The sequence below is a fragment of the Polypterus senegalus genome, chromosome 1 (assembly GCF_016835505.1).
Source record: "Polypterus senegalus isolate Bchr_013 chromosome 1, ASM1683550v1, whole genome shotgun sequence".
In the NCBI taxonomy this organism is placed as follows: domain Eukaryota; kingdom Metazoa; phylum Chordata; class Cladistia; order Polypteriformes; family Polypteridae; genus Polypterus; species Polypterus senegalus.
Window position 1 is genome coordinate 76460143 of NC_053154.1, and position 26125 is coordinate 76486267.

General features: G+C 37.2%; 1 protein-coding gene across 7 annotated transcripts in view; it reads left to right on the forward strand.

Annotated features, from left to right (window-relative positions):
* The window catches only part of mef2d (myocyte enhancer factor 2d), a 254463-nt gene that overhangs the window by 139443 nt on the left and 88895 nt on the right, over nucleotides 1–26125 (forward strand). The window contains exon 1 of one of the 7 annotated variants that reach the window (XM_039751094.1): nucleotides 2390–2606. The exons of the other annotated variants lie outside the window; for them this stretch is intronic. The gene's annotated coding sequence lies outside the window, so the exon portion shown is untranslated. Of the gene's footprint in view, nucleotides 1–2389; nucleotides 2607–26125 lie in introns of those variants that run through there. 7 annotated transcript variants of the gene reach the window in all.

Genomic DNA, 26125 nt, shown 5'->3' on the forward strand with positions numbered 1-26125 from the left:
ATAAAACATGACCTCCCTCTTCAGAGTCCATGCTGACTCCTCCTATACTTACCATGTGCTTCTCAGTCTTATTCTTAATAATTTCTTCATTAATTTTCCTGTGATGCATGTTAAGCTTACTGGCCTATAATTGTTTGGATCTGCTCAGTCACCCTTTTTATATGAAGGGATAATATTTGCCATTTTCCAGTCCTTCTGAATCTCCCCAGTGCAGAGTGACTTCCTAAAAATATGTGTCGGGGGTTTATATATCTACTTGCTAGCCTCCTTAAGAACTCAAGGGTAAATATTATATGGTCCTGATAATTTGTTTGATTTCAGCCTATTTAATCCGAGCAGTACTTCTCCTTTTACAATTTCAGAACCTCCTTAGTAGTCCCATTTACCTCTGGGAGGTTATCCACTTCCTCACTTGTGAAGAAGACTTCAGAAAAGTCCAAGTTTAGAGTGTTCTCTGTTTCACTGTCTGTATCTTTTAATTCCCTTTACTATTTCTGATGCACTTCACCTCCTCCTTGACTGTTCTTTTATTACTAAAATACTGAAAGAATCTCTTAGGGTTGTCTTTCGCCTTATCTGCTATACAGTATTCCTCTTCCTCTAACAAACCAACTTCTGTGGTATAGGTGAAAACTGGCCACAACTGAAAAATGTGGGATCTGTTCCAATAATTAATCATTAGGCACAGGAAATTCAGTACTGGTCAAGTAGCCACAGTTTTTTTTTTTTTTTCTTTCAGTAAATCATTGATTGTATGTTGAAGTCAAAGATGATTTAATACCCAAACAGTAAAATCATAATTAATTGTATCACAAATCAGTCCTGCTTTAAAAAACAAAGACAGATAACAGAATATGCAATTACTATTATATTTGACAGTGACACAGTTAATAGTCATTATATGATTCATTCATTTTAATACGTTTACTTTTTTGGTCTAGAAGAGGCTTTGTGTAATATTAGTTTACTTATTGTTTTGTATTTCTTTTCCCATATAAGAAAGTATCACAGTTGACAGTATGCTCCACTGTATTAAAACAGCATAAATTTTAGAAGACAATCAAGAGCACTTGTTGTTAATTAGGTGAAAAGTTTAGTAAATTCTTAAGGGTTCATTATTTAAACTTATAATTATATAAATGCACAGTTAAGGAAAAGGAGACACAGTGTTAGTTTTTGCAAAGCTAAGGTCTTGAGACTGTAAAACAGTGATAGACCTATAGACTTTTGCTGGTGATTGACTATATTAATAAGTTGTGCACTAGTTCCCTTACATGTAAATACTACACAGCCTCTGGATATTTTAGCTGATTTAGCAGGAGATCATCTTTCACCTTTAAGACTCAGAACCATAGAGTAAGACCTCCCTTTAGGTTTTATCTTATCAATAACATGGTTGGTTACTCTGTAATTAGGAAGTGTTTTTGCTGAACCTAGAGACATGACATTTCTTTGAAAATGTATATTATTTGTCCGCTAATTGAAATCAGATGAATTCTGTTTTCTCCTGTTTCTGTGCTTTATTTGAATAAAGATTTACAATAAGAATAAAATTATAAAAATTAGCTACTTAAACAGATTGTATATTGCTTACAGGTTTTAAAAAATCCTTTTACAACAAAATAGGAGGTGTCCTTTGTGTAGAGCTCTGTATTATTCAAATGCAGACAGTTTTTTTATATTGTTGTAAAACACTATTTACTCAGTGCAGACTCAGAGTTCTTACTGATAAGGAAAGAGCTGAATCCAATTCATTAACATCCACAGCAAAGTCACCAGTGTTAAATTAGCTCTTACAGTGTGAAAGTAACCCTCAAAAGTGTGGGCCCATAAATACACTTTAAGAGTTAATTTAACACTGGGAATTTTGCTGTGTTATTTTTATTTAATTTATAATTTACAATATGAATCGGATGTTGCTTCTTTCCAACAAATAAAAAACTATCACTTTCAAGTTAAATTTCTTTTTTTATGTTGATTTCCTTTTAAAATATGGTTCATCTTTAAATTTAATACATTTTAACCAGAATAAATCAGGTTGTTCTGTTTTGCATTTATTCCCATAACACAGAAAGAGTAAAATCTCACATGCTGTAGTGCAAATTATACCTGATTCTTTACAAACCTTTTCAAGTAAAAACTAGATCTGAGAATCCATGCGAGATGCAAAACAATGAGTGAGTCAGGCATACTTAAAGTGAGACTGTTCAACAGCTGTGACAGAAGGTGTCCCAGCTGCCACTGCCCTTTAACTACAGAGGGGGTCTGCCTGTGTGCCTCCTTCTCTGGTTATAAGCTTGTACTGCATTCATGCGTAAGAACGCACACCCATGCAGGCATGCATATGCCCTGTGCTGTCTTGACACTTGAACTGACAAATTGGAGACAGTTGTTGAGGAAGCTTCAGCAGAGGGGAAAAGAGAGAGAGAGAGAGACAGAGAGTGAGTGAGAAAGCACGATGGAAACGTTTAGGATAGGAGTTAGTAGACACTGAAATGTGGAGCTTTCCTGCCTCTTGTTGCTACTTGTCAGTGGTGATCTTACATTCGGCAGCAATGACCATATGAACAGAATTTGGGTTTTGTACTCTATTCGAGACGAGCAGTGTAAGTAAAAGAAATAATCTGAATCATGTAATTGAAATTTGTCTTTCTTTCTTTCTTAAAATGAATGAATAGTGATAGTATAGAGATGGTCACAACTAATGTATAAAGAGTTTGTATTAACTTAAGTTGTTTTAGGATTTGTTTTTAAGCATTGCGTTTTTGAAATTGCTACATGTGAAAATGCCAACCTAATTTTACATGTTATCTAATTACAAAAATGTGTTTCAAACATGGGCTTAAAGAATTGAATATGTATTTCAGAATAGAATATTTGTACACTTTGTGTATAACTTAGTGTTTATATTAAAAGTACTGTTGTATATAATTTTATAAACTAATTTCGGTGTAATTAGTTTCAATTCTGTTGAAGTTAAATCTCTGAATGCATTTATTTTCTTAAACTCTTAAATGTTTGCCCTTCATTTATGTAACCAGACAATAATGGTTCCCCTAATAAGCCCAACTTTGCTTCAATGCCTAATGAACCAGCTTTTGACCTTTTCATTGCTTACTGTACAGAAATTGACTAATAATATCTTTGCATGAAAGACTTACACACCATGTATGACTGTGAATATGCAAATTAAAATTGTAAGCCCATTAAAGTTCTGCTTGGTAGTACCTATGTTGGGTGGTGTTGGTGGCAGATTTGTGTCTGAGGTGAGCTGTTCCAAGGATATTTAGAAGATGGCAAAACCGGTTATTAAGACATTGGGGATTCTGCTTGTAAACTTTAAAAGTTTTACATGCAAAGAGTGTACTGTATAATAGAAATGAAAATTTTGATACCTTATGTAAAAAAGAGATTTTTCTCCATAAGGAAATTAGTTCTAATATTATATCTTATATTGCTCTATTTGTTAAAGATGTCATTATTAATTGAGTATTCAGTACCAGAATAATAACATATTCGAAAATGTTTCCATTTATAATAGTTTATAAGCTTGACATTCTTAATATAATGTTTATGCTGACTATATTTGCTCTTGCAGAACATCCTCAGTTTTGTAATTTTTAATGCAATAAAATATTATAGTTAAAAGTAGGGTTTGGTCCCTTAAATTTCTCTAAATGTCAGGATTAAGGGAGCTTAGAAAAGGGTATGTTTGGTGTTTCGGTGACAGCATCTCCTCATAATATGGTTTACAAAGTACAAAAGAGTGTAGAACAATAGTAAGATTAAGTTTAATAAACAATAAGATATACTATTATATTTTATTTCCACTAAATGTATATGTATACATTTGTTGCAAACCTGCAATGGATTCAGAAAGTATTGAGACCCCCTAACTTTCTCATATTTTTATATGGTGAAGCCTTCTACTAAAATCATTTAAATTTATTAAGCTTGGAGTCTGTTTGAGTATGATGGAACAAGCTTTGCACACCTGGATTTTTTTGATTTTTCTGTTATTCTTCACTGCAGATCCTCCCAAACTCTTGTCATGCTGGATAGTGACCATCAGTGTATAGCTATTTTCAAGTCTCTCCAGAGATATTTGATTAGATTCAAGTCCTGGCTCTGACTTGGCAACTCAAACACATTCCCAGAGTTCCCAAGCCACTCATGTGTTGTCATTGCTTTGTGTTCAGGGCCATTGCCCTGTTTGAAGGGAATCCTTCAGTCCAATCTGAAATCCAGGGTGGTCTGGAACAGGGTTTTATTAAGAATATATCTATACTTTGCTGCATTTAGCTTTCTCTCAGCCTCTTCTAGTCTTCCAGGCCCTGCCCCTGAGAAACAACACCACAGCATGATGGTACTGCCAAAATACATCACTGTTAGAATGGTATTGAATAGGTGATGAGCGGTGCCTGGCGTCCTCCGGACATGACATTAATCTTGGTTTCATTAGACCAGAAAATCTTGTTTCTCACTGTCACAGAGTCCTTTAAGAGTCTGTTTGCAAACTCCAAGCAGGCTCACATGTGTCTTTTCATAAAACCCAGATCAGTGTAGTGTTGCAGTGGAGGTTTTTCTCTTCTTCACACATGTTCTCTGAAGCTTAGCTACAGCGACCATCGGATTTTTGGTCATCTTTCTTAGCATGGCCCATATACCATGATTGCCCTGTTTGTCATTTGTGGTTGTTTCAGTCTTTTTACATTTAAGAATTATGATGGCAACTGTGTCTTTGGGAACCTTCAAAGCTGTAGACATTTTAGCCTTCTTCAAATCAGTGCCTCAACACAATCTTGTCATTAAACTCTACCGTCAATTCCTCAAACCTTTTGGTTTGGTTTTTGCTCGGATACACATTATCAGCTGTGGGACCTTATATAAACATGTCTGTCCCTTTTCTAATGATGTCCAATTAATTGAATTGACCACAAGTGGACTCCAGAAACAGGTGAAAAAACATGTCAATGATGATCAATAAAATGGGATGGATGCCTCTGAGCCAGTTTCTAGTGTCCTAGCAAAGAGTCAAAACACTTGTGTGAGTTTTTTTTTTATTTATAATAAATTTGCAAAATATATAAAATGCTGTTTTTGATTCGTTATTCTAGGGAATTGAGTGTTGCTTGATGTAGGGATGATTTTAAATGATTTTAGTATAAGATTGCAACATAAACAAATGTGAAAAAAATGAAGGGGTCCAAATATTACCTGAACCCATTGTATGTCTTAATTATTTTTAATGTTTTATATACATTCCTTTTAATTATAGTTAGCAGTACAAGGGAGAAGTTAGTAGCATTGTCGTTGCACAGGACTTTCTGGTAATCTCTTGATCAGGTTATCATCTTTGTTATGTTTAAATTTGCACAAGTAGACAAATGTTTTCTTCTTTACATTAATATTTTCTAAATTTGAGTGAGTCTATATATAATGTGAGTGTGCTTTGTTAAAGACTTATATCCTATCCAGGTTTGCATGTTTGTTTTGAATGATGTGGTGCATTTACTTAACAATAATTAAATAAATAGCAATTGAAATGTTTAATAATATTTAAAAAATGAGCAGGAGCAGTAAGAATACAAGGACACTACAATACTAAACTCTGGCATTACCTGAATTAATCAGTAATCACCAACAACGTTTTGCTGGCACTCTGAAAGTCAGTCTTATTAGAATATCATCCTTCCAAGTGATGACTGGACGATAAAATTTTGCAGTATTTTTGGAGCAACTGCCTTGGGATGTTGCCATCCCATTAGTGAAGAATAGAAAGGGAAGGCATTGAAAATAGACATTATTTTGAAGCCATGCCTAACTTCTTCACTTCAGATTAATTTTGGTTTCAAAACAGACAATAAAAGAGAACAGGAAAACCTAAAGTAGGCTAGATGCCAGTATTGCTTCAAAATACTACATTTTCAATTACAAGTGATTTGCAAACATACTTAAAGCGTAACACATCCGATGCTTTTATCAGTTGATGTCCACGTACACGCATTATAATTCTTTTAAAATGTCTTTTTGAACTTTGCTTATAAGCAGTTACAACATCTGCCTTTTCCATATTGTTATTTATTGGGTACCACTTGCAATTAAATGTTTGTTTAAATATACATTTAAACTGGTTGTTTGAAAACAAAATCTCACTATTTATTTAAATGGGGAATAAACACTTTATGGATCTCCATATTCTACTTTTGATAGTAAAGTGAATTGCCCCGTTTAACTAAAAATAAACAAATTACTGTTTGATGAAAAAATATGTCCTGCTTTTCAATATGTGTTTAAACCATTTATTTAAATAAAAGTAAAACCACAACAATGCGTCATATACCACTCTAACTTACCCAATGACCACTAAGGACACTGGTGATATTTTTTCCTTGCTGCTTGAATAAGATAAATGGCCTACCAACACACTCTTACTGTGGTGATTTGTTTAGTGCCAAACCAACACAAGAAATATTTTGTCATTTCAGTGCAACATAGCATTTTAGGTCTTATTTACAGAGAATTTTCAGACTATTATTCAGATTTAGAAATTCTTAAGGTGTTACGTTCAACCAAAGTTAATTCTTGCTACATGAGTTCATGATTCTATGTTTGGACAAACATTTCCTAACTTTTATGTGGAATTTATCCTTAAACATTTATCCTTAAAATGTGCTTTATTATTTGTTTTCATTGTTATTTTATATACATATGCAGGAGATACTCAATCCTGTCATAGACATTGTACCAGCTGCATTTACTGCCAGCTGAGCTTGTTGACCCATGCTTCTTAGCCCAGCTGGGGAGTATGGCTCAGCTGGCCAAAATGTGCTTGATTTACTAGCTATGGGTGGTGAAGTGAGGTTTTGTTTTAGCTTAGAAGCAGAATTATCCTGTGCTAAGCTTGCATACTTCTGTTAAAATATGTATTGTATGTCTCAAAGGTTTTGTTATATCTTGTGCCTTAGAGGGGGTTTAAAGGTTGGCTCTGAATTAACAAAGTTTCATGGTTGTCCATGACTTTCTAACACCTAACTACTGTGTTTTTTTGCTATAAATGTTTTCATTGTAAATCCTGTTCATCTTGGTATATTCTAATGCTTCCACTGAATATTTTTGCTATTTTTTTTCCTACCTTCTTGAAAAACTGTATACTGTATTTGTTTACATTAACTGACTTACTTACTAAACTTAAATTCTGTTTAGGTCTCTGTTATAAAAATGTAATAATAATAATAATTTAATAATAATTTATTGTTTTTTGTATTTCTGACAGTTATATATGCCACTGTACACCACATGCTATAGTCTTTGTAGTTTAACAGTTAAATCTGTCTTGAGCAGCTGTATCTAAGGCTTCTTAGATGATAAAGTTGCAATTGTCCATTTTACAGTTTTCAGTCTTGTAAATATTTCAAATAACTGAAGTAATTCTTTTATTTTTGCTGCTTCTCTTTAAATATTTTTGTCAATTTGGAGGTTTATGCCTATGTATCCAACAATATCTTGTCAGAGGTGATACACATTTTAAATACCCTGAAAATGCTTTTACACATCATTATCTGCTGGATTTGTGGAGCTGCAGTGGTATTTGCATCCTTTACATTCATTTTTGTTTAAGACTTTACCAAGGGTGCATCTTCTATTCTATTTCATAAATACCATAGTAAGGTACTACTAAGGCCTTTACTTGTTGTAGTAGTAGTAGTAGCAGCAGTAGTAAAAGTAGCAGGATTATCACTCTGGAGTAACAAGTTCAGACATTTGAAGTGTTTAATTGTACTATGTGTACAGTACTACTGTATATGTAGATAATGTTTTTTCTTGATCTTGTTTGACTGCGTACTCTGGAATGGGTCACAGCTGAGTATGATTACCTTAACATGAGAATCAGCAGTTAAAAGTATGTGGTCATGGTGCTCTCCCTGGGAGGAATGTACTGTTTTCTTTGGGGTGTAGAGGAAGTAGTTACTGCTAATGGCTCTGATATTGGAAAGAGTGTGAATACTTTAGAGTTAGGTTTACAAATAATAGGATAGGTTAAAGATCAGTACAGATACAAAGGTAACTGTAAAGGTACTGTAGATACAAATTCTCATATAAAGCTTTCAGTTTGTTAGCTGGTTCTTATCGTACTCTCACCTAGAGTAACAGGCTTGAGTATTGACTGAAAAAGTGAAATTATGGGTACAGGAAGAAGAGGTGAAGTTTCAGAATAACATTGCTGGGATCACTTACTCATTTATGACTGTGCATAATACTTTTTTATATCAACTCTAGCCTTAGGCTTCCATGGTTTTAGGTTTTTAAAATCCATTTTGTGTGGCCCAGTGGTACAGTAAGTTGTGTTGCTGCTGGCATAAGTTGCATGTCCAGCAACATTAACAGCAATAAGCAAGTAAGAATATTAGTGGATTTTTTTTCTTCTTCATTTACTTAAAATAAATGATGAAAAGCAATGTAATTAATTGTATCATATATAAATATATAAGTTTAAAGTATTATGTAAAAGCATCTTCTTTAAAATGCATCCACAAATAAACTGAAATAATTGAATAAAAAGAATGGACCCTGCAGGTGGATATGTGTACACAGCAGTAAAGAAGATAAGCTCATGTATAAATATATTTGAAAGAAAAAGGCAACTGGCATTTGCATCATTAGAAAAACTTGGAAGCAGCAAACTTGAAAAATGAAAAAGAATATGGAAAGGATCGTGGGATACCAGGACTGATCACAGGTCTAGGTTGAAGCAAAAAATGAAGAACTGGAGACAGAAAATGTGGAATTAATTACTTACCACAATAATTAAAATGTTCTGAATTCAGAGTCGTTATAGATGTTTCTATGTGTCATCATACCTTGACTAGCCCAGGGTAAAAAAGAGATGAAGTTTGGGGAGCTGCATTGTGCAAAATAGGAAATATCTTTATTACAAGATGGGCAAGTGTCAGAATGTTTGTCAACATTTACCAAATTTTGAGAGCATATGAAATTAAGTAACCTAAATTAGAAGAGTATTATTTTAATTTCACTATCAACTAAGGCGGTGAATGATAGGTGTATCAAACAACACAGTCATATTCAGGCAAACAGAGAATATAATACAGGGCTAAACTTTGCTTATCATATCTTCATGGAGCATAGAAGTAATCTAACTTGACCATCATAATCTTCATCACTGGTGTAACAGTCATTTTCTGTATTTACCAGGATTACCTGATTGCCCCTGAAACCCCTTTAGAGTAAGAATCAATTCATTTTATATTGTCTAATACTACCTTCAACCATGTCTGCCTTTCACTCTTTCTTGGTCTCATTCCCTGCACTTCCACCTTGGCATGCCTTCGTCTTCACCCAGTCATCATATTCCTTTCACTTCTTATGTCCAAATGACTATACAGTGATCCCTCGCTATATCGCGCTTCGACTTTCGCGGCTTCACTCCATTGCGGATTTTAAATGTAAAGATATCTAAATATATATCACAGATTTTTTGCTGGTTCGCGGATTTCTGCGGACAGTGGGTCTTTCAATTTATGTTACATGCTTCCTCAGTTTGTTTGCCCAGTTGATTTCATACAAGGGACGCTATTGGCGGATGGCTGAGAAGCTACTCAATCAGAGCACGTATTACATATTAAATAACACTCCTCAATGATATACGATATGCTTCCCGCGCGCTGCTTCGCACACTTAAAAGCTCTAACAGCCTGTATTGATTTTTCATTGTTTGCTTCTGTCTGTCTCTCTCACTCTCTCTGAGAAATACATGCAGATACTTATCCATCATGCAATACCATCAGGGAGGCGTATGATTGGCCCCATTATCTGCTCCTGACGGAGGGGGTGTGAGCAGAAGGGCTGTTTGCACAGTGGCTGTTTGCTTAGAAGATACCGACGCGCCTGTAAAAAAAATGCTGAAAGGCTACCTTCACATTGATCCCTTCATTGCGCCACTTTATCGCGGTGCTTGCATACTTAAAAGCGCAACAGCCCTATTGATTTTTGATTGTTTACTTTACTCTCTCTCTCTGACATTCTCCGCTCCTGACGCGCACCTTGAAGAGGAAGATATGTTTGCATTCTTTTAATTGTGAGAAAGAACTGTCATCTCTGTCTTGTCATGGAGCACAGTTTAAACTTTTGACTAAAGGATGTTATTTCATGTCTAGAGGGCTCTAATAATGTTAGAAAACGTATTTAGAATGTCGTAAACAAGTTTTCAATGCTCTAACTGCGAAAATATTAGATTTATAAATAAAGAATCCTACTTCTTGGAAATTCATTTATCTGTCTGGAGCGGATCAACCGCTATAAACGAGGGTTTACTGTATAACTGTGCGGAGAATATTTATAAACAGTGTGGGAGAGTTTCTAAGAGCTTAAAATATATAAAAATAACCATAAAACATATGGTTTATACTTCGCGGATTTACACCTATCGCAGGGGGTTCTGTAATGGAACCCCCGCGATCGAGGTGGGATTACTGTAGTCTGTTGCTCCTCATCACAACACTTTTCACCTCCACACCAGTTTTTCTCTTAACTTGGCACTTGTCTTTCTCAGTTCATGGCACCTTTCATTTATAATCATTTTCATATCTGTCCTTTCCAGGTTTAGCATAATAAAGGCTACAGAAGCTCTAAGTATATCTTTGTTATTATTTTCACCATATTTCATCTCATTAATCTACATTTTACTGGATATAGTGGATATACAGTGCATCCAGAAAGTATTCACTTTTTCCACATTTTGTTATGTTACAGCCTTATTCCAAAATGGATTAAATTCATTTTTTTTCCTCAGAATTCTACACACAACACCCCATAATGACAACATGAAAAACGTTTACTTGAGGTTTTTGCAAATTTATTAAAAATAAAAAAACTGAGAAATCACATGTACATAAGTATTCATAGCTTTTGCCATGAAGCTCAATATTGAGCTCGGGTGCATCCTGTTTCCCCTGATCATCCTTGAGATGTTTCTGCAGCTTAATTGGAGTCCATAAATTCAGTTGATTGGACATTATTTGGAAAGGCACACACCTGTCTATATAAGGTCCCACAGTTGACAGTTCATGTCAGAGCACAAACCAAGCATGAAGTCAGAGGAATTGTCTATAGACCTCCGAGACAGGATTGTCTCGAGACACAAATCTGGGGAAGGTTACAGAAAAATTTCTGCTGCTTTGAAGGTCCCAATGAGCACAGTGGCCTTCATCATCTGTAAGTGGAAGAAGTTCGAAACCACCAGGACTCTTCCTAGAGCTGGCCGGCCATCTAAACTGAGCGATCGGGGGAGAAAGGCCTTAGTCAGGGAGGTGACCAAGAACCCGATGGTCACTCTATCAGAGCTGTGGAGAGAGGAGAACCTCCCAGAAGGACAACCATCTCTACAGCAATCCACCAATCAGGCCTGTATGGTAGAGTGGCCAGACGGAAGCCACTCCTTAGTAAAAGGCACATGGCAGCCCACCTGGAGTTTGCCTAAAGGCACCTGAAGACTCTCAGACCATGAGAAACAAAATTTTCTGGTCTGATGAGACAAAGATTGAACTCTTTGGTGTGAATGCCAGGTGTCACATTTGGAGGAAACCAGGCACCGCTCATCACCAGGCCAATACCATCCCTACAGTGAAGCATGGTGGTGGCAGCATCACGCTGTGGGGATGTTTTTCAGTGGCAGGAACTGGGAGACTAGTCAGGATAAAGGGAAAGATGACTGCAGCAACGTATAGAGACATCTTGGATGAAAACCTGCTCCAGAGTGCTCTTGACCTCAGAGTGGGGTGAAGGTTCATCTTTAAGCAGGACAACGACCCTAAGCACACAGCCAAGATATCAAAGGAGTGGCTTCAGGACAACTCTGTGAATGTCCTTGAGTGGCCCAGCCAGAGTCCAGACTTGAATCTAATTGAACATCTCTGGAGAGATCTTAAAATGGCTGTGCACAGACACTTCCCATCCAACCTGATGGAGCTTGAGAGGTGCTGCAAAGAGGAATGGGCGAAACTGGCCAAGGATAGGTGTGCCAAGCTCAATATTGAGCTTCATGGCAATAGCTATGAATACTTATGTACATGTGATTTCTCAGTTTTTTTATTTTTAATAAATTTGCAAAAACCTCAAGTAAACGTTTTTCACGTTGTCATTATGGGTTGTTGTGTTTAGAATTCTGAGGAAAAAAACGAATTTAATCCATTTTGGAATAAGGCTGTAACATAACAAAATGTGGAAAAAGTGACGCGCTTTGAATACTTTCTGGATGCACTGTATGTTGAACTGAAGCAGTGTCTTAATTCTTACTTCTCACATTGTGCCTAAGACAGTAGAGAGTCCTTTTTATATTTAGCATATTGGTTCTGGTTGCTTCTTCTGATATGCAGCATACTGGGATCAAATTCCACAACAGGTCATTGTTAGTGTTGTATTTGCACTTTCTACATTTGGGTGTTTCTCCTACATTCCCAATGACATTCTGGTTAGGTTAACTTATAATTTAAAACTGGCACCTATATGAGAACAGGGGCAGATGCATGTGTGAAAGGACTGTGCAGTATATTGGCACCATGACCAGGGCTGTTTCCTGAATTTCACAAACTTGAAAGGTTTGAGAGTGTTATGTTAATCTTCTAATGGATATAATTAATGTTTTTCTGTTACATTTTCAATGTATTTTCATGTAATGTTGAAATAATGTATCTATAATGTTTTATTTTATTTATTTTTTTTGTAATGGTATGGTCTTGAAGTCAAGAAAATGTTCACTTTTGTTACAGTTAGGTCCATAAATATTTGGACAGAGACAACTTTTTTCTAATTTTGGTTCTGTACATTACCACAATGAATTTTAAATGAATTCAGATGCAGTTGAAGTGCAGACTTCCAGCTTTAATTCAGTGAGTTGAACAAAAAGATTGCATAAGAATGTGAGGCAACTAAAGCATTTTTTTAACACAATCCCTTCATTTTAGGGGCTCAAAAGTAATTGGACAAATTAAATAACTGGAAATAAAATGTTCATTTCTAATACTTGGTTGAAAACCTTTTGCTGGCAATGACAGCCTGAAGTCTTGAACTCATGGACATCACCAGATGCTGGGTTTCCTCCTTTTTAATGCTCTGCCAGGCCTTTACTGCAGCAGCTTTCAATTGCTGTTTGTTTGTGGGCCTTTCTGTCCAAAGTTTAGTCTTCAACAAGTGAAATGCATGCTTAATTGGTTTAAAATCAAGTGACTGACCTGGCCATTCAAGAATTGTCCACTTCTTTGCTTTAATAAACTCCTGGGTTGCTGTGGCTGTATGTTTTGGGTCATTGTCCATCTGTATCATGAAATGCCGCCCAATCAATTTGACTGCATTTAGCTGGATTTGAGCAGACAGTATGTCTCTGAAAACCTCAGAATTCATTCGGCTGCTTCTGTCCTGTGTCACATCATCAATAAACTCTAGTGTCCCAGTGCCACTGGCAGCCATGCACGCCCAAGCCATCACACTGCCTCCACCGTGTTTTACAGATGATGTGGTATGCTTTGGATAATGAGCTGTTCCGTGCCTTATCCATATTTTTTTCTTGCCATCATTCTGGTAGAGGTTGATCTTGGTTTCATCTGTCCAAAGAATGTTTTCCAGAACTGTGCTGGCTTTTTTAGATGTTCTTTAGCAAAGTCCAATCTAACCTTTCTATTCTTGAGGCTTATGAGTGGTTTGTACCTTGCAATGCACCCTCTGTATTTACTTTCATGCAGTCTTCTCTCTATGGTAGACTTGGATATCGATATGCCTACCCCCTGGAGAGCGTTGTTCACTTGGTTGGCTGTTGTGAAAGGGTTTTTCTTCACCATGGAAATGATTCTGCAATCATCCACCACTGTTGTCTTCCGTGGACATCCAAGTCTTTTTGCGTTGCTGAGGTCACGGGTGCTTGTTTTGTTTCTCAGGATGTACCAAAGTATAGATTTTGCCACTCATAATATTGTAGCAATTTCTTGGATGGATTTTTTCTGTTTTCACAGCTTAAGGATGGCTTCTTTTACCTGCATGGAGAGCTCCTTTGACCGCATGTTGTCTGTTCACAGCAAAATCTTCCACATGCATGCACCACAACTTAAATCAACTCCAGGCCTTTTATCTGCTTAATTGATAATGGCATAACGACAGACTTGCCCACACCTGCCCATGAAATAGCCTTTGAGTCAATTACTTTTGAGCCCCTGAAATTAAGGGATTGTGTTAAAAAATGCTTTAGTTGCCTCTTTTTGTTCAACCCACTGAATTAAAGCTGAAAGTCTGCACTTCATCTGCATCTGAGTTGTTTCATTTAAAAATTCATTGTGGTAATGTACAGAACCAAAATTAGAAAAAAGTTGTCTCTGTCCAAATATTTATGGACCTAACTGTATATTCCTAGTTTCTATAGGTTGAAAGTTTAAATGCTGGTGACATTTTTGACAAGGCTCATAATAACTGTAATTGAATTTGAGGCAATTGTGCTTACAGCAGTTAATAATGCAAAGAATCTGTCACCTTGTGTGCTGAAAGATTGTGACATTTTATTATGTTTTTTTATGTACTTCTAAAGGTTAAACCAATTTCTTTAATGCTGTTTAACCTTTAATGTTTCTTTCCTAAATTCCTGAGCAAATAAAAGTCTGCCTTTTTACTGTATCACTGTTTTTTAAAGGAACTTTTATATGACATTTTAATGATGGATTTCCTAGCTTATTATTTGAATATGTAGTTCATGAAACATTTTGATTGTATCACTGGACTGAAACCACAAGGTTTTTTGGTTTTTTTTTTCTCTCATCCCAGTTACCCTTTAATTCAAAACATATTAGGACTGGTCAGTTCTCAAATAGTGAAAAAAATTATATGCAAAAAACAATTATATTGTGTACTTTATGTATCACTTTAGATACATCTGTCAGCAAAATAGATACTGTTTTTATAGTCGGTTCAAGTATTGTATTTGTGTCTGACAATGAATTAAAGGTTTTCCCATTAAAGAATAAAACACAAAGTTTCTGGTTCATCCCTCACCACCAAAATCTAGGGAAATACTGTATACTGCACTAGGGTCTATGTGCATAAATTAAATGTCTTATCTGGTTGCATTTATTCTGTATTATTTCAGTCAATGCTGTAGTATTTGCCTATTGTATTGTATGGTAAAAAAACATATTTATATGCCTGCCATATTTAATTTTTTTTTTACTACTCAGTTTGCATTTTAGGGTGGTAAGATTATTTGTCTGTGCAGTTAAAGTCACTGTTGCTGTACATGTGAAGTCTTGAATGACATTGTTGTCAAGAGAATTAAATGAACACTTTCAAAGCACATCAGATTTCAATCGGGTAAAAATATTATGCAGGATATCTATACTGATGTGGACCATTTTGCTGAAATTTCATTGTAGCAACTCAAAATTGTACTCAGTATTTTGTATGGCCCCACTTGCTTGCATGCATGCCTGACAATGTTGGGGTATGCTCCTAATGAGACGGCGGATGGTGTCCTGGGGGATCGCCCAGATCTGGACCAGGGTATCACTGAGCTCCTGGAGAGTCTGAGGTGCAAACTGGCCATGTCGGATGGACCGAAACATAATGTCCCAGATGTGTTCTATTTGATTTAGGTCAGGCGAGTTAGGAGCCAGTCAATGGTATCAATTTCCTCATCCTGCAGGAACTGCCTGCATACTCTCGCCACATGAGGCTGGGCAATGTCTTGCACCAGGAGGAACCCAGGACCCACTGCACTAGTATAAGGTCTGACAATGGGTCCATGGATTTCATCCCGATACCTAATGGTAGCCATTGTCTAGCATGTAGAGGTCTGTGCGTCCCTCCATGGATATGCCTACTCAGACCATCACTTACCCAACAACAAACCGGTCATGCTGAAAGATGTTACAGGCAGCATAATGTTCTCCACGGCTTCTCCAGACCCTTTCACTTCTGTCACATGTGCTCAGGGTGAACTTGCTCTCATCTGTGAAAAGCACAGGGCGCCAGTGGTGGACCTGCCAATTCTGGTATTCTATGGCAAATGCCAGTCAAGCTCCACGATGGTAGGCAGTGAGCACAGGGCCTACTAGCGGACGTTGTCCCTCTGGCCAGCCTCATGAAGTCTGTTTCTGATTGTTTGGTCAGAGACTTTCACACCAGTGACCTGCTAGAGATCCTTTTGTAGGGCTCTGGCAGTGCTCATCCTTATCCTCCTTGTCCAAAGGAGCAGATACCAGTCCTGCTGATGGGTTAAGGACCTTTTACGGCCCTGTCCACCTCTCCTAGTGTAACTGCCTGTCTCCTGGAATCTCCTCCATGCCTTTGAGACTGTGCTGGGAGACACAGCAAACCTTCTGGCAATGGCACATATTGATGTGCTATCCTGGAGAAGCTGGACAACCTGTGTAACCTATGTAGGGTACAGGTATCGCCTCATACTATCAGTAGTGATACTGACTGTAGCCAAATGCAAAACTAGTGAAAAAACAATCATAAAAGATGAGTAGGGAAAAAATGTCAGTGGCCTCCACCTGTTAAACCATTCCTGTTTTGGGGGTCATCTCATTGTTGCCCCTCTAGTGCATCTGTTGTTAATTTCATTAACACCACAGCAGCTGAAACTGATTAACAACCCCCTCTGCTACTTAACTGACCAGATTAATATCCCAGAAGTTTCATTTACTTGATGTTATACTCTGATTAAAAAGTGTTCTTTTAATTTTTTGAGCAGTATATAAATGACAAACACCATTTTATTAGATGAGAATGGAAAGAAGGGTTCACAGAAAAATAAAAAAGACCAAGAAACATTTTAAGGCAAAAAAAATATGTGTGTGGCTTTAGTTCATTTCAAATGTAAACATATAATTGTTTTGTGATTTGTTTGCTAATATAGAGACCTAAAAGCTCTAAGCGTATTAGAAACTCAGTAAATATTTCAAGAGTGTATTGCTTTGTTTGTTTATCACAAGAAACTGTGTTCTTCCTTAGTGAGTGACTGCTATCTTGTCCTGAGTAGCTGGCTGTACTTTATTTGCTAACAGCTGTCTGCCCTGTTAAACTGACCAACCAGGAAGGTGACAAGTGTTTTATTTCTGTAGACACTTGTGAAACCTCCTGGAATGTTGGGACTGATGCAGGGCAGCCCTCCAATACCATGGATGTCATCATTTCTGCTGTACAGCAATTTGGTTGCAATTAACAGAACTAGGTTTTTAGATAAACTATGTAAGTTTCTGTTGTTTACCCAATTCTTACTAATGCTTATTGTTCCAAAGCTTATAGCTGCAATAATTAATGGCCAGAGATTTGTATTCATTATATTAATTGTCAAAATTCTGACTGGCACATTAATGTCAGTTTATAAGCCCTGAAAGTATGACTGTTTATCTCATTAGAATCATTAGTTATAATGTATTAAAATATGAAGTGTGTACCTAATGTAAGTAATTAAAAAATTGTCAGTTGAAACTCAGCAAATGTTTACTTTTTCATTCAGTGTACCATTTCAACAAAATGTAACAATATTTTTATTTTCAGGGTAAATTTCACAGTGCAGCAGACTATGAAAATTATTCATATTTTTGTTTTTTAGAGATGAGCTGTGTTATTAGACATTCCTCTTTATACAATATATTAGTTGAGCTGTATTTTTCAAATTTGCGTTTCACAATATGTTCTTTAAATCTGTGTATTACTACGATACTTTTTCATGGCACACACAAGATTATTCATATTTTAAAAAGATCTGTTCCTTTGGGTAATGTATTGGTATGTAGTTATGTTTTTAAACTGGTTTACATACTCTTTTCAATATAGTTGTTAGGGAAAAGAGTTCATTTCTGTGTGATGCTCAAATTGGGAATGTTTAGTACTTTGTCTATATTTAGTACTTCCATCTAGAAACAATGCATTACTACTATGTATAGTATGTACAGTGGGATGCAAAAGTTTGGGCAACCTTGTTAATAGTCATTATTTTCCTGTATAAATCGTTGGTTGTTATGATAAAAAATGTCAGTTAAATATATCATATAGGAGACACACACAGAGATATTTTAGAAGTGAAATGAAGTTTATTGGATTTACAGAAAGTGTGCAATAATTGTTCAAACAAAATCAGGCAGGTGCATAAATTTGGGCACCGTTGTCATTTTATTGATTCCAAAACTTTTAGAACCAATTATTTGAACTCAAATTGGCTTGGTAAGCTCAGTGACCCCTGACATACATACACAGGTGAATCCTATAATGAGAAAGAGTATTTAAGGGGGTCAATTGTAAGTTTCCCTCCTCCTTTAATTTTCTCTGAAGAGTAGCAACATGGGGGTCACAAAACAACTCTCAAATGACCTGAAGACAAAGATTGTTCACCATCATGGTTTAGGGGAAGGATACAGAAAGCTGTCCCAGAGATTTAAGCTGTCTGTTTCCACAGTTAGGAACATATTGAGGAAATGGAAGACCACAGGCTCAGTTCAAGTTAAGGCTCGAAGTGGCAGACCAAGAAAGATTTCGGATAGACAGAAGCGACAAATGGTGAGAACAGTCAGAGTCAACCCACAGACCAGCACCAAAGACCTACAACATCATCTTGCAGCAGATGGAGTCACTGTGCATCGTTCAACCATTCGCGACTTTACACAAGGAGATGCTGTATGCGAGAGTGATGCAGAGGAAGCCTTTTCTCCCCCACAGCACAAACAGAGCCGCTTGAGGTATGCTCAAGCACATTTGGACAAGCCAGCTTCATTTTGGAATAAGGTGCTGTGGACTGATGAAACTAAAATTGAGTTATTTGGGCATAACAAGGGCGTTATGCATGGAGGAAAAAGAACACAGCATTCCAAGAAAAACACCTGCTACCTACAGTAAAATATGGTGGTGGTTCCCTCATGCTGTGGGGCTGTGTGGCCAGTGCAGGGACTGGGAATCTTGTCAAAGTTGAGGGACGCATGGATTCCACTCAGTATCAGCAGATTCTGGAGACCAATGTCCAAGAATCAGTGACAAAGCTGAAGCTGCGCCGGGGCTGGATCTTTCAACAAGACAATGACCCGAAACACTGCTCAAAATCCACTAAGGCATTCATGCAGAGGAACAAGTACAACGTTCTGGAATGGCCATCTCAGTCCCCAGACCTGAATATAATTGAAAATCTGTGGTGTGGGTTAAAGAGAGCTGTCCATGCTCGGAAGCCATCAAACCTGAATGAACTAGAGATGTTTTGTAAAGAGGAATGGTCCAAAATACCTTCAACCACAATCCAGACTCTCATTGCAACCTACAGGAAGCGTTTAGAGGCTGTAATTTCTGCAAAAGGCGGATCTACTAAATATTGATTTCATTTCTCTTTTGTGGTGCCCAAATTTATGCACCTGCCTGATTTTGTTTGAACAATTATTTCACACTTTCTGTAAATCCAATAAACTTCATTTCACTTCTCAAATATCACTGTGTGTGTCTCCTATATGATATATTTAACTGACATTTTTTATCGTAACAACCAACGATTTATACAGGTAAATAATGACTATTAACAAGGTTGCCCAAACTTTTGCATCCCACTGTATAGATATATACATGCAAAAAGTACATAATAATATACTGTATTTCCAGATAAAGATTAGTCACATTTGACAAATGCAAGTATCAATATTTATGTTTTAGTAGTGACATTTATTTTAGCTTCTTTAAGTTAAACTAATCAAAAACAAAATATTTAGTACATGTGTTTAAAATATTTTATTTTATTCAGATTTAATTTGCAAGCTCCACAGCAAATAAGGTGACGTTTATATAGCAATGAAAATGTTTGCTAAAGTAAACCATCAAAACATTCTATAAAGTACAAGATATGAAACAATGCAATACCTCCAAGGAGAGATTTGAGAGGCACAAAAATATTCTTTAAAGAAAGCTATAGACCCTTTTCAAACTACTGTGTGATAACATCAACCTTAAAACCAACAGGTAATCGTTTTATCAGGCGGTCACTGCTTTAACGGGTTCTGTGGTTGATTTCTGTTTTCTCAGTATTTTTTTGCTTTCTGTCAAGACCTGTCTATAGCAAACCAAATAGCAACAAGATAAATTAATTTCCGCTCATTACATGTTCAGCTAAATACAGTTACAACAAACAATATGTTTAATGAACTTCTTCTTCAGTGCTTGGTCATCTCTCCCTTTCTCTATCTCTCTTTCTCACACACATACAGTATCTGTACGGGATTCTTTTATGATCAGCTTCTGAAGATTACTATAACAGTCTATGTACACCTTTGCACTGTATTTCTCACTCAGGTCCATGTGGCCCATGAGAATTTTCATCTCCAAAATGCTACTGGTTATTTTTAAGGAATTGGGAAACAATCAGTTTTGCTGTAAACACCTATTAGTTCACTCTTTCTCATAAGGAAGTGATTTCCTGCACAAATTATGCTCTAATAATGGCCTGAAAACAAGTGTTTTTCAGGTATAAAGAGCCAAAAAGCTTAATGTCTTGCATAACTAAACATCAAGATAAATACGTTAAATCATATATGGGGTATTATTTTAACACAATGAATAACAAAGTATACATTGTATGGAGCATTTAAATATATATACATAATTATACAATTGGCGGCAATCCCCAAACCCGTTGGTGGACACCGGCGGTGAGGGATGCCGTCAAGCTGAAGAAGGAGTCCTATAGGACCTTTTTGTCCTGTGGGTCTCTGAAGGCAGCTGATAGGTACCGGCAGGCCAAGCGGAATGCGGCTTCTGTTGTTGCTGAGGCAAAAACTCGGGCATGGGAGGAGTTTGGAGAGGCCATGGAGAACGACTTTCGGACGGCTTCGAGGAGATTCTGGTCCACCGTCCGGCGTCTCAGGAAGGGGAAGCAGTGCAATGTCAACACTGTGTATGGTGGGGATGGTGTGCTGCTGACCTCGACTCAGGACGTTGTGGGTTGGTGGGGGAGTACTCAAGACCTCCTCAATCCCACTAACATGCCTTCCACGAGGAAGCAGAGCCTGGGGACTCTGAGGTGGGCTCTCCCATCTCTGGGACTGAAGTCACCGAGGTGGTCAAAAAACTCCTTGGTGGCAGGGCCCCGGGGGTGGATGAGATACGCCCGGAGTTCCTTAAGGCTCTGGATGTTGTAGGACTGTCTTGGTTGACACGTCTCTGCAACATCTCATGGACATCGGGACAGTGCCTCTGGATTGGCAGACCGGGTGGTGATCCCCTCTTTAAAAGGGGACCGGAGGGTGTGTTCCAACTATAGAGGGATCACACTCCTCAGCCTCCCTGGAAAAGTCTATTCGGGGTTCTGGAGAGGAGGGTCCGTCGGATAGTCAACCTCGGATTCAGGAGGAACAGTGTGGTTTTCGTCCTGGTCGCGAACAGTGGACCAGCTCTACACCCTTAGCAGGATCCTGGAGGGTGCATGGGAATTTGCCCAACCAGTCTACATGTGCTTTGTGGACGCGTTCAACCATGTCCCTCGGGGAATCCTGTGGTCGGTGAGTATGGGGTACCGGACCCCTTGATAAGAGCTGTTCGGTCCCTGTACAACCAGTGTCAGAGCTTGGTCCGCATTGCCGGCAGTAAGTCGAGCCCATTTCCAGTGAGAGTTGGACTCGCCAGGGCTGCCCTTTGTCACCATTCTGTTCATAACTTTTATGGACAGAATTTCTAGGCGCAGCCAGGGTGTTGAAGGGGTCCGTTTGGTGGACTCAGGATTGGGTCACTGCTTTTGCAGATGATGTTGTCCTGTTTGCTTCATCAGGCCGTGATCTTCAGCTCTCTGGAGCGGTTCGCAGCTGAGTGTGAAGCAGCTGGGATGAGAATCAGCACCTCCAAATCCGAGACCATGGTCCTCAGCCGGAAAAGGGTGGAGTGCCCTCTCAGGGTTGGGGGTGAGATCCTGCCCCAAGTGGAGGAGTTTAAGTATCTCGGGGTCTTGTTCACGAGTGAGGGAAGAATGGATCGTGAGATTGACAGGCGGATGGTGCGGCATCCGCAGTGATGCGGCTCTGCATCGGTCTGTCGGGTGAAAAAGAGCTGAGCCGTAAGGCAAAGCTCTCAATTTACCAGTCGATCTACATTCCTACCCTCACCTATGGTCATGAGCTATGGGTAGTGACCGAAAGAACAAGATCGCAATACAAGCGGCTGAAATGAGTTTCCTTCGCAGGGTGTCTGGCCTTTCCCTTAAGGATAGGGTGAGGAGCTCAGTCATCCGGGAGGGGCTCAGAGTAGAGCCGCTGCTCCTCCGCATCGAGAGGAGTCAGATGAGGTGGCTCGGGCATCTGATCAGGATGCCTCCTGGACGCCTCCCTGGTGAGGTGTTCCGGGCACGTCCAACCGGAAGGAGGCCCCGGGGAAGACCCAGGACACGCTGGAGGGACTATGTCTCCCGGCTGGCCTGGGAACGCTTTGGGGTTCTCCCAGAAGAGCTGGAAGAAGTGGCCGGGGAGAGGGAAGTCTGGGCTTCTCTACTTAAGCTGCTACCCCCACGACCCGACCTTGGATAAGCGGAAGAGGATGGATGGATGGATAATTATACAATTGTTTATAATATATACAGTATACATTTGTATACAGTATACACTGTTTGTTATTTAATAATATTTGTACTTATGATTGACTGTTTTGCAACCTTATGACATGTGGGTAGAAACTATCCCTGAATCTACTGATGCAAGTTCAGATGATCCTGTATTGTTTACCAAATTGTAGGAGTGAGAAAAGAGACTGTGCAGGCTGGCTGTGATCCTTAATAATCCTGTTTGCCTTTCTGAGACAGCAAGTATTGAATATTTTCTGAACTGAAGGTTGCTTTGTGTCAGTAGAATCTTTTGCCACCTTTCAACACCCTCTGCAGAGCTTTACATTCTTGAGCCGAGCAGGTGAAACACCAGGATATGTTGCATCCAGTGAGGATGGACTCTACTGTGAACCTGTCATTTAATGATGATTTATTACCTATTTCTACTATTGTTAGTTTAACTACTGCAAGTGAGTTTTTTAACAAACTTGTTGGAACTAGATCTAATGAATAAGTTGTAGGTTACATATTGAAAACAAGACCTCTTGCTCTGTTATCAATTTAAATTTAGAAAGTTACAATTTGAGGAGAGGTATGATATGATACATTTGAAGAAAAACAAAATAAGGCAATAATAAAAATGGAAAAGATTATGTATTTTGTTGGTAATTTAATTTTCATTTAGTTTAAAGTGTATTTTTATTTAACTTAGGTTTAGCATCTATCTAACTACTATATAACGAAATATTACTGTTTATGCATGTGTTCCTGGTCCCTCTGACCTGTCTGATTGATCAGTTTGGCTTTGGTCTAGTTGGTCAATTTGGCTTTGGTGGCTCAGTGGCATAGATGATGACACAATACAATAGGGACACAAAGTTTAATTCCTAATTGTGATTTTTTTGTTTAGTTGTACAAAATAAAAAAAATAAAATGGGGCATTTCAATAACAACAAAGAGTGTAAAGTTGAATCTTAATGAGGTGCAACTCAAGTTACCATCACAGACAGGAAGTATTCACAAGAGTGTGAATAATGTTTTCACTGCATGTAATGGGGGCCCATCTACCTTTGGTAGTAGTCAAAATGACAGAGTCTGAGATGCAGGCTTTATGGGAACTTGACCGAGAGAAGCTGAGACACCCAAGGATACCCAGGAGAGGCATAGAGGAAAAGTTGTGGGCACACATAAGGGAAGAGATGTCAAATATCAAATATTTTAAAGTTTATTTGATTACTTTTATTGACAAGTAATATAGTTAGAGGTTATTAAAGATTTAGCTATGAAAAACAAAGTAGCTGGAACCAAAGACCCATGCTGTGAATAAATAATGTCCTAAGACTCTGTCCTTTTATTATCTGCTTGCACTGTCCCTTGATTTTTTTTTTTTTTTTTGCAAATATTAATCTGCACTTGTCTGTGTCAGAAGGTTTCAAAAAACAGACCTGTGTATTGCAATGAACTTGCAATGCCCTAGATAGGACAGCACTGTAAAAATTGTATTTTTTTTTTCTTTACTAAGACCTAGAGGTTCAGTAGTACAGATATTTATCTGAAACAATGATTTGCCATTGAGGAAGAACGCAAAGAATAGTTAATATTAGTTATATCTAATTTGTAACTTATTAAATAAAGACATAATGTGTTTTGTATGTTATACTGTCAAAAAACAATTTAGATCTAACCACTTTAAATTTTGTACTAGTTTAGGATTTTCTCAGGGCTTACGTTATGACCTAAATAGTGTCTATTACTTAAAAATACCACATGATTTAACTCAATAAAGCGGGAAAATACTATATTTTCAAACCAGGAGAAAAGCTTTCACCATATTATGTAATTAACTGAGAAATAAAAACATGCATTTCTTGCTTGGAGAGCAGGAAGGTGCAACCAATCAGCTGTCACTTGCAATAATTTTCAATTACTGTGCTAAACATTTGAATGTAGATTTTGAAATGTTATCAAAGTAGTTGCTTTTAAAACAGCATCATACTTAACCCTGAGAAATGAACAGGTACATCACATTCATCCTCTGATTGTAATGAAAATCACTATAATTGTCTGTTTAATCATCCATCCATTTTATAACTGGTTTATCCAGTTTAGATTAATCTGAATTGGGTGCCTATCCCTTCGGCAGAAGGCACCAGACTGGAAACAACCTTTGACAGCTCACCACCCCACATAACCAAGTGTAACTGCAATGTAGGCTCCAAGTAGAAAGACTCCGCTGCTCCTTACACACATCTTTCTACAGTGTCAAGCCATTCTTTTCCTCAGCTGCTTTGAAGCAGAAGGAAAGTCTCTCGTAATGCTACAAATGTAGGTAATACATTTACAGAAGCAAATAACTACAGAGATGCACAGTTAGCAAGGTTGATAGTATATCTAGCTTCATTGTTTCTAAAGAAAAAAAAAACTATAGATTGGTCATATTCATTGGATTTTCAACTAATGTAAGTAATGTTCATTAGTATAACTCTGTATGAAATCATTTTGAGTGTTATGCATACTGTAAGTTATGTAGCTATAAAAGACCATCAATGTAATATCCAGGTATTAATTGTTTAAAAAAATGTGTAATAAGCAGCAACATTCCTGAACAAGAGCCATATGTTCATTATTTTGTAAGTATGTCTGCCAATTATGACTTTTAATTATTTATTTAATCTGCTACTAATAAAGTAATCAGTATATTTTTTAAAGTTTGTTCTAGTTGATTGACAGTAATGACTTTGTAATCATGCATTTTAAACGTAATATGAAAAAGTGTAACAGTTTTCATAATGCAGTAGTACAGATTTCCTTCCACAATTACCACTAAACTTTGTTTAGATTTTAGTTTGAATGAATGGAAGGTGGCTGGTCAGATTTCAACGTTCAATATGTAAAATTCTAATCGAACATATCTGACATCTGATCAATACATCTCATCTTTACTAAAGCAGTAGTATTTTGTGTTTAATTCGTGAATAAAGCATATCACATAACCTGAATTTTCTATGGATTTATTTTTAAAAGCTCTATTTTGTATTCTGAAGTTTGCATCCATTTTAATGAGACTTATGACATTAATTTCTGTCAGCTATATTAGGAACAAGTGAATTTGCAAAACTTGGAGTATTAAAGCAGTCATTTTACAGAAACAGATTACATTAATAACCTAGCCCTATAATATCATGTGTGGACATACTGAGTAGAAGGTGTGAATGTATTATATCTTCACATTATCTTTTTGCTCTTTTCTGTGTTTTAGGCAGATATTTTACATTATACATTATTATGACTGATCATGTTTAGAATGAATATTAATCTACCCTACTTCCTAGTACTGTTCTGGTGTTTACACTTTATTGCAAACATTTTTGCAACATTCTGTATAGTTTCATGAATTTTTATCTGTCTTGTTATTGTCTTGTTATTTTTATTTTTATTCTAGAAATATAGTAATTGTGAGATTTTTTTATTGCACTTTTATCAAGTCAACTTACTTAGATACTGGTTTATATTCTTATTCATATGTGGATTCAAAACTGTGATTTGCATCTTGTTTTTGATGCATTAGGGCAT